At 45.1% G+C, this 15,570-nt stretch overlaps 1 pseudogene; it reads left to right on the top strand.

Moving 5' to 3' along the window:
- The window catches only part of LOC147707399 (glutathione S-transferase 3-like), a 112,728-nt pseudogene extending 97,158 nt beyond the window's left edge, over window positions 1–15,570 (top strand).

A 15,570-nucleotide genomic window follows, 5' to 3' on the forward strand; every position in this document is an offset into this window, starting at 1 on the left:
CCTTTTCCCTGTGGCCTAGTCCCCCTTTTCTATGTTCACTTCTTTCAGCGCCAGGACGCCAAGTTTCTTAGTCTCTATGTTCCTCTGCTGTTAGTGCCGGGACTCCTCTTCGCTGAGACAGCTGTGCGCTATATAAGTCTAGTAAACATTAACAATAACATCCATGCAAGGACGACTACACACCCAACCTACTACTGAATTTGAAAACAGTTAAATTCCACATGTTTGACCAAATTGTGTTGCATGCAAAGACTGTTTGTATGTATAAAATCCCATGATTGCATGACTCTATGAATTAGGAATTAAATTTTGCTTTCACAAAGTACAATTTTTTGCACACGCTATCTGAATTTAGGTGTGCAATATACTTAAAAGTTGGGTCCATGAAAATAATCTTCCCCAAGGTGCAAAGGCGGGATTAAAAGAATAAATACTTTTAGAAGTTTAATGAATGTAATGTTTTTGACTGTGCAAGCTGTACTTCCCAAATAACACCCTTACAAACAACATACAGAAGCAATGGTGATAGTATAGCACCCTTGTACCAAGAAAGGTCCAATTGTTTTGCTATAACATAATGTGTCAGAGTGTGCACCCTTCAATGGCGATGGGTGATCATGGAACATGAAGTTAGTTCCCAGATCCTGCTGTGGATGGGCCTAGAGGAGTTCAGAATGTTCATCTGCTGCTGCTCTAACTGATTGCAGACAGCTCATACCTACTGTGACTGTCTGAACCCCATTTGAATAATCTTTGAGTGCATCTGGCAGTCACTTTGTCAGGTGCCAGATCCAGGATAGATGCCAGCACACGAAACGAGTCAGAGAGTATAAAGAAGGATCAGGAGAGAGGTAGTAAAAAAGGTGTGATTCGACCTAATATTTTAAATTCCATTTGCTAAGCTGATTATATCTCAGTGAAATTAATGGAGTACTCTGGTGATGGGCTCAGTGAGGGACCGAGACGTTGTGCATTTGACTACATTATGGAAGGTGTTGAGACATAATATCGAGTTGGAAATGTTTACTTACACAAATATCGAGTTGGAAATATTGTGATTAAGAAATATCGACAGCAAGAATATCGTGGTCAAGAATATCGAATGTAAGGTAAGAAATATCGTTTAAAAATATAGAAGTCATTAATATTGTTTGCAAAATTACAGTTGTTTCAAATATCGATTTTGTAATTAGTGTTTTATAGTGTTAATTGTGGGAAGTAATTTATTTGTAATTAATTATTAATTGGTTGTTAATTAATATTAATTAATCCATTGATAATTAATTATGGAAATTGTGGATTATTTTTAGGTATGGGTTGTGGGGTTTATAGGGGTAAAGGGTGGGAAGTAATTAATGTTTGATTAATTATTAATTTGTTGTTAATTTATATTAATTTATTGAAAATGAATTATGAGAATTGTGTAATTAATTTTAGGTGCGGGTTGTGGGGTATATAGGGGCAAAGGGTGGGAAGTAATTTATGTTTAATTAATTAATAATTTGTTTTTCATTTATATTAACTAATTAATTGATAGTCATGGTAATTCTGTGATTTGTTTTAGGTGTGGGTTGTGGGGTTTATGGGGTAAAGGGTGGGAAGTAATTTATTTTTAGTAAATTAATAATTAGTTCTTAATTAATATTAATTAATTGTTTGACAATTAATCATGAACATTGGGTAATTATTTTAGGTGCGGGTTGTGGGGTGTATAGGGGTAACATTTGGTCTTGCTAGCGCGACTCTGTGCATAAATAGCATTTTACCCCGAGCCCTCTTGCCGGTCTGACCCCTCCGCCTCCATCTTGTTGTTATTGTCGTCCTCCTTAGCCAGACCCGCCTCCCAGCTGAACCGCCCTCCCACAATCAACAAACAGCGCGTCCTGACCTGGAAGCGCCGTGACTCACTCCTTGCTCCCAAGCCGAGTGGTCGCTCCCCTGCTGCTGTTGTGGTATCGTTTTGCTGCGCATCTCATTCACTCTGTACTCTGACTGTTATTACTGCCTTCTGTGTGCTCTGATTGCCGCCTGCCTGCTTAATTTACCGCGCTGCCCATTCACATAGTGTAATTGCCGATCTGCATTGTGAAATTGACAACGTTACTTTGTTGCAGACTGCTTAGTTCATTTCGCCGCTTTGCTCATTAACATTTGGTCTTGCTAGCGCGACTCTGTGCATAAATAGCATTTTACCCCGAGCCCTCTTGCCGGTCTGACCCCTCCGCCTCCATCTTGTTGTTATTGTCGTCCTCCTTAGCCAGACCCGCCTCCCAGCTGAACCGCCCTCGCCCCTCCCCCTCCACTCTCCATATATGACAGTAATTCCCGCGCGCAGCGTTCACGCGCAGCGACCGCGCCCAATCCGCGCCGAAGGTGCGCCAAAGGTAAGCCCGTCTACGCCCGTCCGCGCCTGGACCGCGCCCAGCGCCAGACCCCCTGCCCCTCGCGCTCCCCAGCCCCCCCGCATTTCCTATGATGCCGCCTCCCTCCTAGCCCTTGACCCCGGCCGCGCCCCCACCTGCGTCCAAGCCGCTCCTGGACACACCCATGGACCTTTCTCCTGCTACTCCTGCAGATTCAGCGGCACCGACAACATCTCCGCTACGACCAAAACACAGATTCCCGACCCCAACCACCTAGAATGCATCCTTCTCAACACCCGCTCGGTCCACAGGCACGCCATTGACCTTTGGAACCTACTAGACACCATCTCTCCTGACGTCGCCTTCCTAACGGAAACATGGATGAACGCCTCCTCCGCCCCTGACATCGCCATCGCTATCCCTGAAGACTATAAGATCACACGCAAGGACCGCACCGACCATACAGGAGGAGGAATCGCTATCGTCCATAAGAAATCCATCCGCATTTCCACCAACTCCGACGCCAACCTCGCTAACTCCGAACACCTTCACTTCCAGATTCATCGACCCCAAGACAACTCTCAGAGGCACCCTCCTTTACAGACCACCAGGACCCCGCGCAAAATTCAGTGAAGACATCACAGACTTCATCACCCCACACGCGCTCCCCTCCAAAGACTACATCCTCCTAGGAGACCTCAACTTCCACCTCGAAAAGCTCAACGACCGCAACACCGCCACCCTCTTGGACAACCTCGCCAACCTCGGACTTAAACAACTGGTCACTTCCCCCACCCACATCGCAGGTCACACACTCGACCCAATCTTCACCTCCAGCAACCATGTCTCCTTCAGCCACACTACGGAGCTCCTCTGGACTGACCACAGCTGCGTTCACTTCGCCTACAACAAACCAAAACCCATCAACCACCACCAACCAACTCTACAAAGAAACTGGAAAAAAATCACCATCGACCAGATCTCCTCATCGCTCCTTCTTAACCCCCCAGCCCTCTCTTCTAATGCCAACGAAGCCGCCTCCAACCTCACCCTTTGGCTATCCAACACCGCCGACACCTTAGCACCACTGAAAAAACGTCTTCACAAACTTGGAAACAAGAAGGCCTCATGGTTCAACGATGACCTCAAGAAATCCAAGAAACTGTGCCGCTCCCTTGAAAAGACCTGGAAGAAAGACCCATCCACCAGCAACAAGGATGCTTTCAAAAGCGCCATTCGTACTCACCACCAACTGATCCGAAAAGCCAAGAAAACATCATTCAAGGATCGACTTGACAACAACGCCCACAACAGCAAGGAACTATTCAACATCGTCAAGGAATTTTCCAACCCCTCGGCCAACTCCAACGACATCACCCCCTCTCAAACCCTCTGCGACTCCCTAGCCTCTTTCTTCCACAACAAGATTGTCGACATCCACAACAGCTTCGACAACCAACCCGGAAGCCAACCCACCCTACCATCTGCAGACCATCTTCCCCCCGCTAACACCCTTAACGCCTGGAACCCAATCTCCACAGAGGACACCATCCGCCTGATGAACTCCATCCACTCTGGATCCCCCACAGACCCATGCCCGCACCACATCTTCAACAAAGCAGACTCCGTCATAGCTCCGCACCTCCGAGACGTCATCAACTGCTCCTTCAACACCGCCACCTTCCCGGATGACTGGAAACACGCTGAACTCACCGCCCTTCTGAAAAAACCAACAGCAGACCCCACCGAACTCAAAAACTACCGCCCCATCTCGCTTCTTCCATTCCCGGCCAAAGTCATCGAGAAAGCAGTCAACAACCAGCTCGCCGCCTTCCTCGAAGCCAACAAATCCCTCGACCCCTCACAATCTGGCTTCTGAGCAAAACACAGCACTGAGACCGCCCTCATCGCAGCAACAGACGACATTCGAACTCTACTGGACAATGGAGACACAGTCGCCCTCATCCTCCTTGACCTCTCTGCAGCATTCGACACAGTCTGCCACAGCACCCTTTTACAACACCTCAACAACATCGGAATCCAAGGAAAAGCACTTGATTGGATCACCTCGTTCCTCAATGGAAGAACCCAGAGAGTCCGCCTCCCACCATTCAAGTCCGAGGCCTCTGAAATCATCTGCGGCGTACCACAAGGATCCTCACTCAGCCCTACCCTCTTCAACGTTTACATGAGCCCCCTTGCGGCCATCGCTCGCCGACACAATCTCAACATCATCTCCTACGCGGATGACACTCAACTTATCCTCTCTCTCACCAGGGACCCCAGCACCGCCAAAACTAACCTACACGAAGGAATGAAAGAAGTCGCAGAATGGATGAAACAAAGCCGCCTGAAACTGAACTCAGACAAAACAGAAGTCCTCATCTTAGGCACATCCCCCTCGGCTTGGGATGACTCCTGGTGGCCGGAAGCCCTCGGAAAAGCACCCATCCCGACAGACCACGCACGGAACCTAGGCGTCATCCTAGATTCTTCACTTTCAATGAACAAACAAGTCAGCGCCGTATCCTCCTCCTGCTTTAACATTCTTCGCATGCTCAGAAAAACATTTCGCTGGATCCCATCCGAAACAAGGAAAACAGTCACCCATGCTCTGGTCACGAGCCGACTGGATTACGGAAACACCCTCTACGCAGGCACCACCGCTAAACTCCAGAAGAAACTCCAACGAATCCAAAACGCATCAGCCAGGCTCATATTAGACATCCCACGCAACGAACACATATCTGGTCACCTGAGAGACCTCCACTGGCTACCCGTCAATAAGAGGATCACTTTCCGACTGCTTACCCACGCACACAAATCACTCTACGACATCGGACCAGATTGCCTCAACTCTCGGCTGTCCTTCTACACCCCCGCCCGCCAACTTCGCTCTTCCAGCCAAGCCTTCGCCACTGTACCTCGCATCAACAGACCACCATGGGAGGCAGATCCTTTTCATACCTGGCTGCCAAAACATGGAACTCACTCCCCGCTTACCTTCGCCTCACCCAGAATCACCTAGCGTTCAGAAAGCAGCTTAAAACGTGGATATTTGACAAATAATCCTCCCCCCTTTCCTAAGCGCCTTGAAACCCTCTGGGTATGTAGTGCGCTATACAAATTTCATGACTTGACTTGACTTGACATGTTTAATTAATAATTAGTTGTTAATTAATAATCAATTAATTGAAAATGAAATATGGAATTTGTGTAGTTCATTTTCGGTGTAGGTTGTGGGGTTTATAGGGGTAAAGAGTTTGAAGTAATTATGTTTAATTAATTGAAAATTAGTTAATCATTAATATTGATTAATCAATTTATATTTAATTTGGGTATTTGTTTATATTTTTTGTGTGGGGTTTTATTGTTATGGGGTAGAGTGTGGGAGTAAATTAATTTTTCTTACTTTATAATTAGTTGTTAAATACTAATCATTTTTTAATTGAAAATAACTTTTAATTGTGTAATTAATTTTTTCAGTGTATCTTTTAGCTGTCGGTTGTGGGGATTATAGGGGTAAAGTGTCGAAAATTAAATAATTTTTATGAGTTTGAATTAGTTTTTTTAATTAATAATATTTCTTTGATTGGTAATTAATTATGTTAAACAAATAAATTAAATATTTTTTTTAGATGTGGGTTGTGAATTGTGTGGTGTTTGTCGTGTATTTAACATTATAATATGTTTCTTATTTTTTGTAATATTAAATATATTTGTATTTTAATTTATAACATATTTTTTAATTTATTTTGTTTTTTAAATATTTTTTGTTGTTGATGGTTTGTTTGTTTTCAATTTGGAACTGACTGGAATGAGAATTTTAGATGTTACTCCTCTTAATCCAACACTTTCCCTACTGTTGCACTCACTGGGATTAGTAATTTTTACCCCTCCGTTATCCAACACTTTCCATACTTGCACTCACTAGAGTGGGAATAGTAATTTTTACCTCTCTGCTATCCAACGGTTTCCCTACTGTTGCACTCACTGGAGTGGGAATAGTAATTTTTACCCCTCCGCTATCCAACACTTTCCCTACTTTTACAATTATTGGAGTGAGAATAGTAATTTTTACACCTCTGCTATACAACATTTTCTCTACTGTTGTACTGACTGATGTGGGAATAGTAATTTTTACCCCTCCTCTATCCAACACTTTCCCTACTGTTGCACTGATTGGAGTGGGAATAGTACATTTTATCCTGCCACTATCCAACAGTTTCCCTACTGTTGCACTCCCTGGAGTGGGAATAGTAATTTTTACCCCTCTGCTATTCAACATTTATCCTACTGTTGCACTGACTGGTTTGGGACTAGTAACTTTTACCTCTCCGCTATCCAACACTATCCCTACTGTTGCACTCACTGGAGTGTGAATAGTAATTTTCACCCCTCCACTATCCAACACTTTCCCTACTGTTGCACCCACTGGAGTGGGAATAGTCATGTTCACCCCTCCGGTATCCAACACTTTCCCTACTGTTGCACTCACTGAAGTGGGAATAGTAATTTTTACTCCTCCTCTATCCAACATTTTCCCTATAGTTACACTTATTGGAGTGGGAATAGCAATTTTTACCCCTCCGCTATTTAATACTTTCCCTACTGTTGCACTCACTGGAGTGGGAACAGTGAGTTTTACCCCTCCGCTATCCAACAATTTCCCTACTGTTGCACTCACTAGAGTGGGAAATTTAAGTTTGAAGATTTTTGAATAGTTTAATGTTTTAATTTGTAATAGAATGTTTTTTTTAAATTAGATTGTATGTTATTGGTACAAGGATATATATATATATATATATTCACAGAAAAAACCATAGGTTATAGTGGATATATAGTTAGGAATTTGCATTTACAAAACCTTGAAAATTCAATGAAAAAACCATTGGTTTTAGGCCATATATAGTTAGGGATTTGCATTTACAAAACCTTATTTTACTCGCATAAAACCATTGAAATTCCATATATAGTTATAAGCGCTAACTATATATCGCGCACCCGCAATCCACTGCTGATGATGTCACATATTACATCATTCATGACATGGTTAGTGACATCACTGATGACATCACTGATTCCGCCCGCTTTTGCTACACTGTGCCTCTTCCGCCATTCAGCTGTTTACCGCCCGCTCTTGCGACTACAGCGTCTCGCTCATCATGTAGTTGAGTTGCTCCCGCTCTTGCGGTGCAGCGATAGGCGGCTGCCACAGGACTCTCAAAATGGCGGCCGGCTCTTCGGTTTTGGGCCTGGTCCACTAAAATGGCCCTGGGACACCTTTGAACTCGGACGCTTCCCTGATAGGGCTTGGGTCCCATTCTCGAAAAGCGTCCCCTCAGCCGTGAAGATTCTACAAAAGTCTTGGGGGCCTCCGACTCCCGCAGGCTTCTGGTGGGGAGCGGCTGCCATGATTGCTCGTGGAATGGCCACGACGGAGCTACGAGATGGTAGTGGTCTCATGCTGACGCCAGCTTTAGTCTGAAACATCCAGAAACACTGTAGACTACCAATTCGATCAGTTCCGGTAGCGCCCCAACATGACCCGGAAGAGAAGAACTTGCCCTCCCCTCTTTGACTGATGGTTCTTGTTGCCTGTCCCCTCTGTTGTCATTTAACAGAACTTTTTGGACTGCTGAAAGGGGTTGTGTTCCGAACGCTGGTTGGTGGAGACATTTTGACTATATTCTTGACCTACGTTGTCGCGTAATGCGTTATATGACACGCCGCGTTAGCGCACCCGGAAGTGATCCGAGGCGCGGCGCGCAGCGCGTAACGTAAGCATAACAGGTCATGTGACTTGTTAATAAAACTTTTCATTGGTTCATTTTACTTTTGTTAATTTAATGATGAAAAGCTTGATCATATGACCTAAAAATTACGCTTTTTATTGTTTTCGAACAATATTTTTTTTTCAAACATATGTTATAATATTCCAGGCTAATGTACTTTCCCGGAAAATTTACAACTGTCTTGCAAGTAAAATATATTTCTTTTTCGAGAAAAAGGGCGTTTCTTCCTTCCATGACGGAGCCGTTGAGTAAAAGAGATTCGGCCTGCTGTCTTAGTCGCCGATACGCCTGATTATCAGATTCTTATCGATCACTTTATGTTGCAGACATGAAAAACACAACTGCCCTTGACCATTTATCTTTACTGCGTTCCTACATATTATACCTTTTATCCGTCATGTAATTGGACTGCTTTATTTCACTTGCCTTTTACTGATTCGAAAACAGTGACTAAAAGTAAAAACTTTACCAATGTAAATACTACTACCGTGTTTTGTTTTAAAAACCTTTATTGTGAAAATGTCAGTATACAAATACGGGCCTATAACCACGTGGGCCGGCCACGGAGCAAACTGAAATCGTATATGATGAGGAGACATTTACACTGTAGAAGAACGTAACGAGCGGGCCATTAGGTTGCAAGAACAAAGGTGTCTAACAGTTGCGGAATCGACTTGGATGGAAAAAAAAAACATGAAGAATGTACAAACTGAAAACCAATTTTTGTCTGTATAGCATCAACAGTAACGCTTGAGTCAGCTTTGTGTCAAGCCGCCATTTTCATTCAATCAATAGCGTCCCCCTGCACACATTCAGGGACCTGGTCGTGTCTTCAGATGAAACGGATTGTAGGAAAAGAAGCAGAAAGGAAAAGGAAAAAAGTTCCGCCGGACCTCGGGAGCCGGCCGCCTATGTCATGTGCGACCTTTGGCCACACCAGGGCAATAGTGAAGCTGCAGCAGGTGCAAATAAGCTTCAGACAGTCTTACAAGCACTGCTCAGAACTCTCAACTGAGGCACTCAACATCCAGGACTTGCCATTCGGATCTTGGCGCCTTGTGCTGGTTCCGACCTATTCACACATCGGTCCACTACTGACATCACCTCATAAGCCAACGGGGCACCCTACACTGACTTTCGGCGCAGCATTGTAGGATGGCCACACCAGTGCGGCAACTTGCTGGACACGACCTCGGTGCCATCCGGATCTCGGCGCGTTCGAGTCACTGTACCGCAAGAGTGACCGCAACTCAGCTGGACACGCCATCTTTCGGCGCAGCATTGTAGGATGGCCACACCAGTGCGGCAATTTGCTGGACACCACCTCGGTGCCATCCGGATCTCGGCGCGTTCGAGTCACTGTACCGCAACAGTGACCGCAACTCAGCTGGACACGCCGTCTTTCGGCGCAGCATTGTAGGATGGCCACACCAGTGCGGCAATTTGCTGGACACCACCTCGGTGCCATCCGGATCTCGGCGCGTTCGAGTCACTGTACCGCAACAGTGACCGCAACTCAGCTGGACACGCCGTCTTTCGGCGCAGCATTGTAGGATGGCCACACCAGTGCGGCAATTTGCTGGACACCACCTCGGTGCCATCCGGATCTCGGCGCGTTGTGCTGCCTTCGGCCTATTCGCACATCGGTCCGCTACTGACGCCGCCTCACGTGCCAACGGATTTTCTACGCTTTTTGTAGCCCTATGCCGCATAACAGGTCATGTGACTTGTTTATAAAACTTTTCATTGGTTCATTTTACTTTTGGTTTCCTAAAGATGGAAGTCTTGGTCATATGACCTAAAAATAACACTTTTCATTGGTTTAGAACATTTTTTTTTCGCAAACGATGAAAGCCCCACCTTGTTTCTGGATCATTCAGACTGAAGCTGGCGTCAGCATGAGAGCACCACCATCTCGTGGCTCCGTCGTGGTCATTCCGCGAGCAATCATGGCAGCCGCTCCCCACCGGAAGCCTGCGGGAGTCGGGGGCCCCCAAGACTTTTGTAGAATCTTCACGGCTGAGGGGACGCTTTTCGAGAATGGAGCCCAAGCCCTAACAGGCAAGCGTCCGAGTTCCAAGGTGTCCCAGGGCCATTTCAGTGGACCAGGCCCAAAACCGAGGAGCCGTCCGCCATTTTAAGAGCCATGTGGCAGCCGCCTATCGCTGCACTGCAAGAGTGGGAGCAACTCAACAACATGGTGAGCGAGACGCTGTAGCCGCAAGAGCGGGCGCAACTCAGCTAGATGGCCGCCACCTGGGGAGGCCCGTTCACGCCGCCTCCCCCACGCCCCCCCCCCCGGGCCGCCGCACGCCAATTTTCGGAGCAGCATTGTAGGATACCAAAACCAGTGCGGCAGTTTACTGAACATCACCTGGGTGCCTGTCGTACATGTTGTGTCAGCCATGGGACACTGGACACAGTCCCATCAACATCTCAACGCGTTCTGCTGCCTTGGGACTATTCGCACAACAGACCGCTACTGACGAGGCCTCCCCCCGCACCACCCGGGACGCCCCACGCTGTTTTTCTGTGCTGCATTGTAGGATCCCAAAACCAGTGCGGCACCCAGGCGACATCACCTGGGTGCCGTCCAGAACTCTGCACGTTGTGCTGCCTTGGGACTATTCGCACAAAAGACAGCTTCTAACCATTGTTGCTTTTTGAGTTGAAAAATGTTTAAATGTTTTTAGTTTTTGTTCCGTTCATTATAGTTAAAAGTTAATAAAGTTTTATAATCTTACTTTGTTGGAGTGTTATCTATTTTTTTAAAAACGGGTGAATAGGGCCTTGAATCGGGTTATTGTCATGTGTGGGCTTTGGAAGTGTGCTGCTGCAGGATCGGACATTTCAAACTCAAATGCACGTTCTTTTTCTTACCTTTCCGAAGCATGGAGCGCAATAGCAGGCAGAGAAAGGGTTATGCACGTGTTGAACACTACCTGACCTGGCAAGTTGCTGGCAGTGCCCCCCCGCCCGCTCCTGAAAGAGGGCACACACACACCGCCGCCCCGAGTACTTCACAAATCTTTAAAAGACCATGCGCTTGTTCATGAGGCTTAAATGGTTTATCACCTCTTCTAGAACCCCTGCATCGACCCTCTGACGTTTCCTGGAAAAATTACCATGTAACACAATACCAAGCCCTGTCAGCTGAAACCCCCAAGGAATCGTGGGGCATATTATCAAGGGGGTTTATCTCCGCTTTTTTGGCTTTAAAAGCCATGAAAGCGGAAATAAAATTATCTCCCTATTACCAAGCTGTCGCTAACACCAGTTAGTGACAGCTAAAAGGAGATAGCGACCATCTTGGGCCCCGCTTTGCATGTCAGTGATACTTATCACTAATAACATGCAAAGTGGCGTGCCAACATGTTAGCAACTGGAAACAGTCCCTAACATCGCTTTCTCCTATTACCAACTTTTGGAGATATTTGCGCTAAGCGCGAATATCTCCAAAATCTAACACCTGCCCTGAGCAGTTCTTAGCCATGTTATCCAATGGGAGGTGGATAACATGGCTAAGAGCATTTGCTCGATAATACATGAATATCGCTGACTTTTCTGCGATAATAGCAAGGTTTATCTGCGATAAAAATCGCCGATATGCGGCGATAATTTTTGTCTCTAAACAAGTTAGAGACAAAAATTATCGCTAGTTGTTCGTAATATGCCCCCGGGTTTTTGCTTGCAGAAATCGGGAGGTGGGAGACTAGCACTGAAATCAGTAGTCACACGCCTGAATCGGGAGGGTTGGCATGTCTGAATTCTCTACAGCTGGGGCCATAAACTACATCCGCAGGGGTAGGTGATAGCCTGGGACCAGCCTGGCATCTAAAATGGCTGCCGTGCACGACAAAATTGTGGCATTGGAAAAAAGGCAAGATGGCGCAGCCGCTGGAAGAGATGTATCAACATATATCAGCCTCCTCAGCCACCCTCAGGAAACATAGGGGATTAGGATACGTCTCCCGCACCCCCTTATACCTAGTAATTTAATTAACGAAGCACAAAATGGCGAATTCCCGTTTCGCTACCAGTTTGCGGCCCAGTTCGCGGCCCGTGAAGCGCTTCTACCGTGAAAAATCATTTTTTTTTTCTTTTCCCCACGGGACCCTTTAATAACCCCAACAACATTCCTAGGGGGTCAAGAGGGGGATACCTTGCCCCCTTTCATTAAATTCCCCCTTCGTTTTTCACCTCTTCTTCTCTCTCGATCCTACCGAGAGACAAGATGGCGGCCGCTCCGGACTGTTTAGAATGTTGACAGACACCGGAGAGCCAATCAGCTTTCTGCGCGCAAAGTTCCGAAACGCGAAAAGTAAGCGGACCGGAGCGCTGTTACAGATATATATCTTGATTTAAACTTTAATTTCTCAAAATCCACTGAAGCACATATATTGAGACCTAGCAAAGGCACATCGGGCTAACAGTCCCTACAATTTTGCCAAGTTTCGTGCAAATCCATTCAGCCGTTCGAGCTAAAAGTGAGTCCAACCGCCCTATGGAAAACTCAATGTAAAAAACGCGTTTTGGGACCCCCCTTTTTTCTCAGCCCCCCCCTTGACGAAACCCCACCAAATTTTCAGGGGCTGCTCAGAAACAAAATGTGCCATTTTCCTGAAAATTTCAGCCGATTCCGTCCACAAACGCCAAAGTTATTAGACATAGAATTTTCAAAAATCCCATAGGGAATTAATCCTAACTATATATACCTACTGGCGATAGCCAGTAGGTAATATATATATATATATATATATATATATATATATATATATATATATTTGTACATTTTTATATAATTTTAAAATGATAAAATAAATTACAATTAATAGCTTATTAATTGTTTTAAAGTAAATATATATGAATTATCATGTGTGTGTGTTTAACTTTTACATGTATTATATATTTTTTTAATTTATATTAAAAATACTTTTTTTTAAATATAAATGTTATTATTTCATATATTTAATATGTATTATTTTATTTTATATATATCAAAATCGATATTTTGTACAACCTTATTCTTTACACCGATATTTTTTTCTGATATTTTTGTACTTACCTGTTTAAGTATATGGAGATGATATTTTCGCATTCTTTATTTTTTCACCAATATTTTTTTACTTCTGTATTTTTTACCTCAATATTTTGTCAGTGAACCAGAACAAAACGAAAATACAGGTCTACATTCTGGTCATCAGGTCACCTATAATGCAGCAGGTAGGCTAGATCATTATACTGTGAATAAAAAGTTTGTACCCCACACAGTTCTGTGTTGCACTGCTGCCAGGAGCCCACACTGAGTGCTTGATGGAGAATTCCGGTAAATCTCATCCTGCAAACTGAATAGACCAAACAGTCCAGTTAGAATTTATTATCTGTTCCTGATATAAAAGTAAAAAGGGACAGCAACAATACTACAGCCACAGTTTAATTTCTTATGAAAAGAGAGATGCTCTATAAATAAACACGATGAACAAGAACTAACAACAGTCAGGAAAACTGTAAGTGTTCCTTGATCTAAAATAGCTTTACTTCCTAAATGTCTGCTCTGAATGTAGGAATAGGAACAACCTGTCAGCTCCAGAAATGAAATACGTTGTATAGGCTAGATTGGTGTTGAGAGTACTATGGGGGTCATTATGATGGCGGTGAAATGCACAACCTGCTTTATTAATAACGCAGCTGGTGCTGCAGTCAGCAGCACCCGCCGTACTGTTAAATTGCAAGATGTGACTGCCATGGTGGCGGTCACATCCTAATTTGGAGTGCGGGACCGTCGCATGCATGGTAGGCAGTCCCGATCACCACCACGATGGCCATCGTAATGACCCCCTCTGTGCTTATGAATTATGCACAGCGGTACAAAAGGGGGTGGTGATGGACGGAGCATCTGAACCAATCAAACACTCACACCCAGTCAACAGATCTGGGTTTAATCCATCACCGTTCTTTAGCCCACTCTGCCACCCCAGTTCAGACATGGCCATATGCAAATCAGTCTGACCCTGTGCCTCATGGGAACAGTCCAGCCCGAATTGCCAAGCCATGCCTTCCCTGGACTGGAAGCAAGCTTCCTAGGACCTGTTTCTGGCATTACAGCCGTCTTCAGACAGGCTTGCTTGAATACAGTGGCAAAGTGAGCAAGGGACTCACATCTGAGCATACCCTGACAACTTATGGCGAACAAAGCGGTACAAAAGGGGGTGGTGATGGACGGAGCATCTGAACCAATCAAACACTCGTACCCAGCCAACAGATCTGGGTTTAATCCATCGGCGTTCTTTAGCCCACTCTGCCACCCCAGTTCAGACATGGCCATATGCAAATCAGTCTGAACCTGTGCCTCATGGGAACAGTCCAGCCCGAACTGCCAAGCCATGCCTTCCCTGGACCGGAAACAAGCGTCCTAGGACCGGTTTCTGACATTACAGCCGTCTTCAGCCAGGCTTGCTTGAATCCAGTGGCAAAGTGAGCAAGGGACTCACGTCTTAGCATACCCTGCCAACTTATGGCGAACAAAGCGGTACAAAAGGGGGTGATGATGGACGGAGCATCTGAACCAATCAAACACTCAATTGTGCATAACAATGAATTATGCACAACACTTTGAATGAGCTTAGGTGTGATTAACTCCTATATACCTATTCTGTCTCGAGTGTATGAAAATAGTCAGCCCTAGAGTTGCCCTCTTCATTTACCATAGCTTCTTGAGGAAGGAGTTCTGGCCGTATCCATTTTGCTTAATAAATCTGGTACGGATAGTGTTTAGATTATGTGTCTGATGTACAATTGTGCAGTCGTGGGCAGGACATAGGCATGGCCGATATCAGTTTGAAGAAGCACTTCAAAGGTGTCTGAAAGCCAAAACATCATGAAAAAAGATGATGTTAAACTATGGAAAGCTTCTTTGGGTGTATATGTACAGGATGGCACCTCAACATTTTCTAAACTGTGCAAGTATTATTCTCTATTCTACAGGTTTTAGAAGCACACTGCAAAGATTTCCTTGTTGGCGATCAGCTCAGTTGGTCTGATGTTCACCTGCTCAAAGCTATTTTAATGGTCAAGGAAATCGATTCCACTATACTTTCAGAATTTCCAAATCTTCAGGTAATTATGAGAAACACCTTATTTGTCCTAAATATTTTGAGCATTGGGGCACTAGAGTGCCCAGCTACAAGATGGCTGCATCAATGTGAAGCTCCCTGTGCTGGGCTCAATGATCCTGTTGCATACTTCTATTGCAGACGGTATCACGCTATAACATTTCCTGCTGTGATTTCACCGGAGGCGTACAGAACCTGACATCAAACCGGAGCTCCATGCAGCTCCCTGAGTTGTTTCACATCCTATTGGTGCTCCTCGCTGGCCTGTCTGCACCAGGAGGGCCTGTCAGTGTGCGGTGA

Source organism: Lissotriton vulgaris, chromosome 6 (genome assembly GCF_964263255.1).
Source record: "Lissotriton vulgaris chromosome 6, aLisVul1.2, whole genome shotgun sequence".
Classification (NCBI taxonomy): domain Eukaryota; kingdom Metazoa; phylum Chordata; class Amphibia; order Caudata; family Salamandridae; genus Lissotriton; species Lissotriton vulgaris.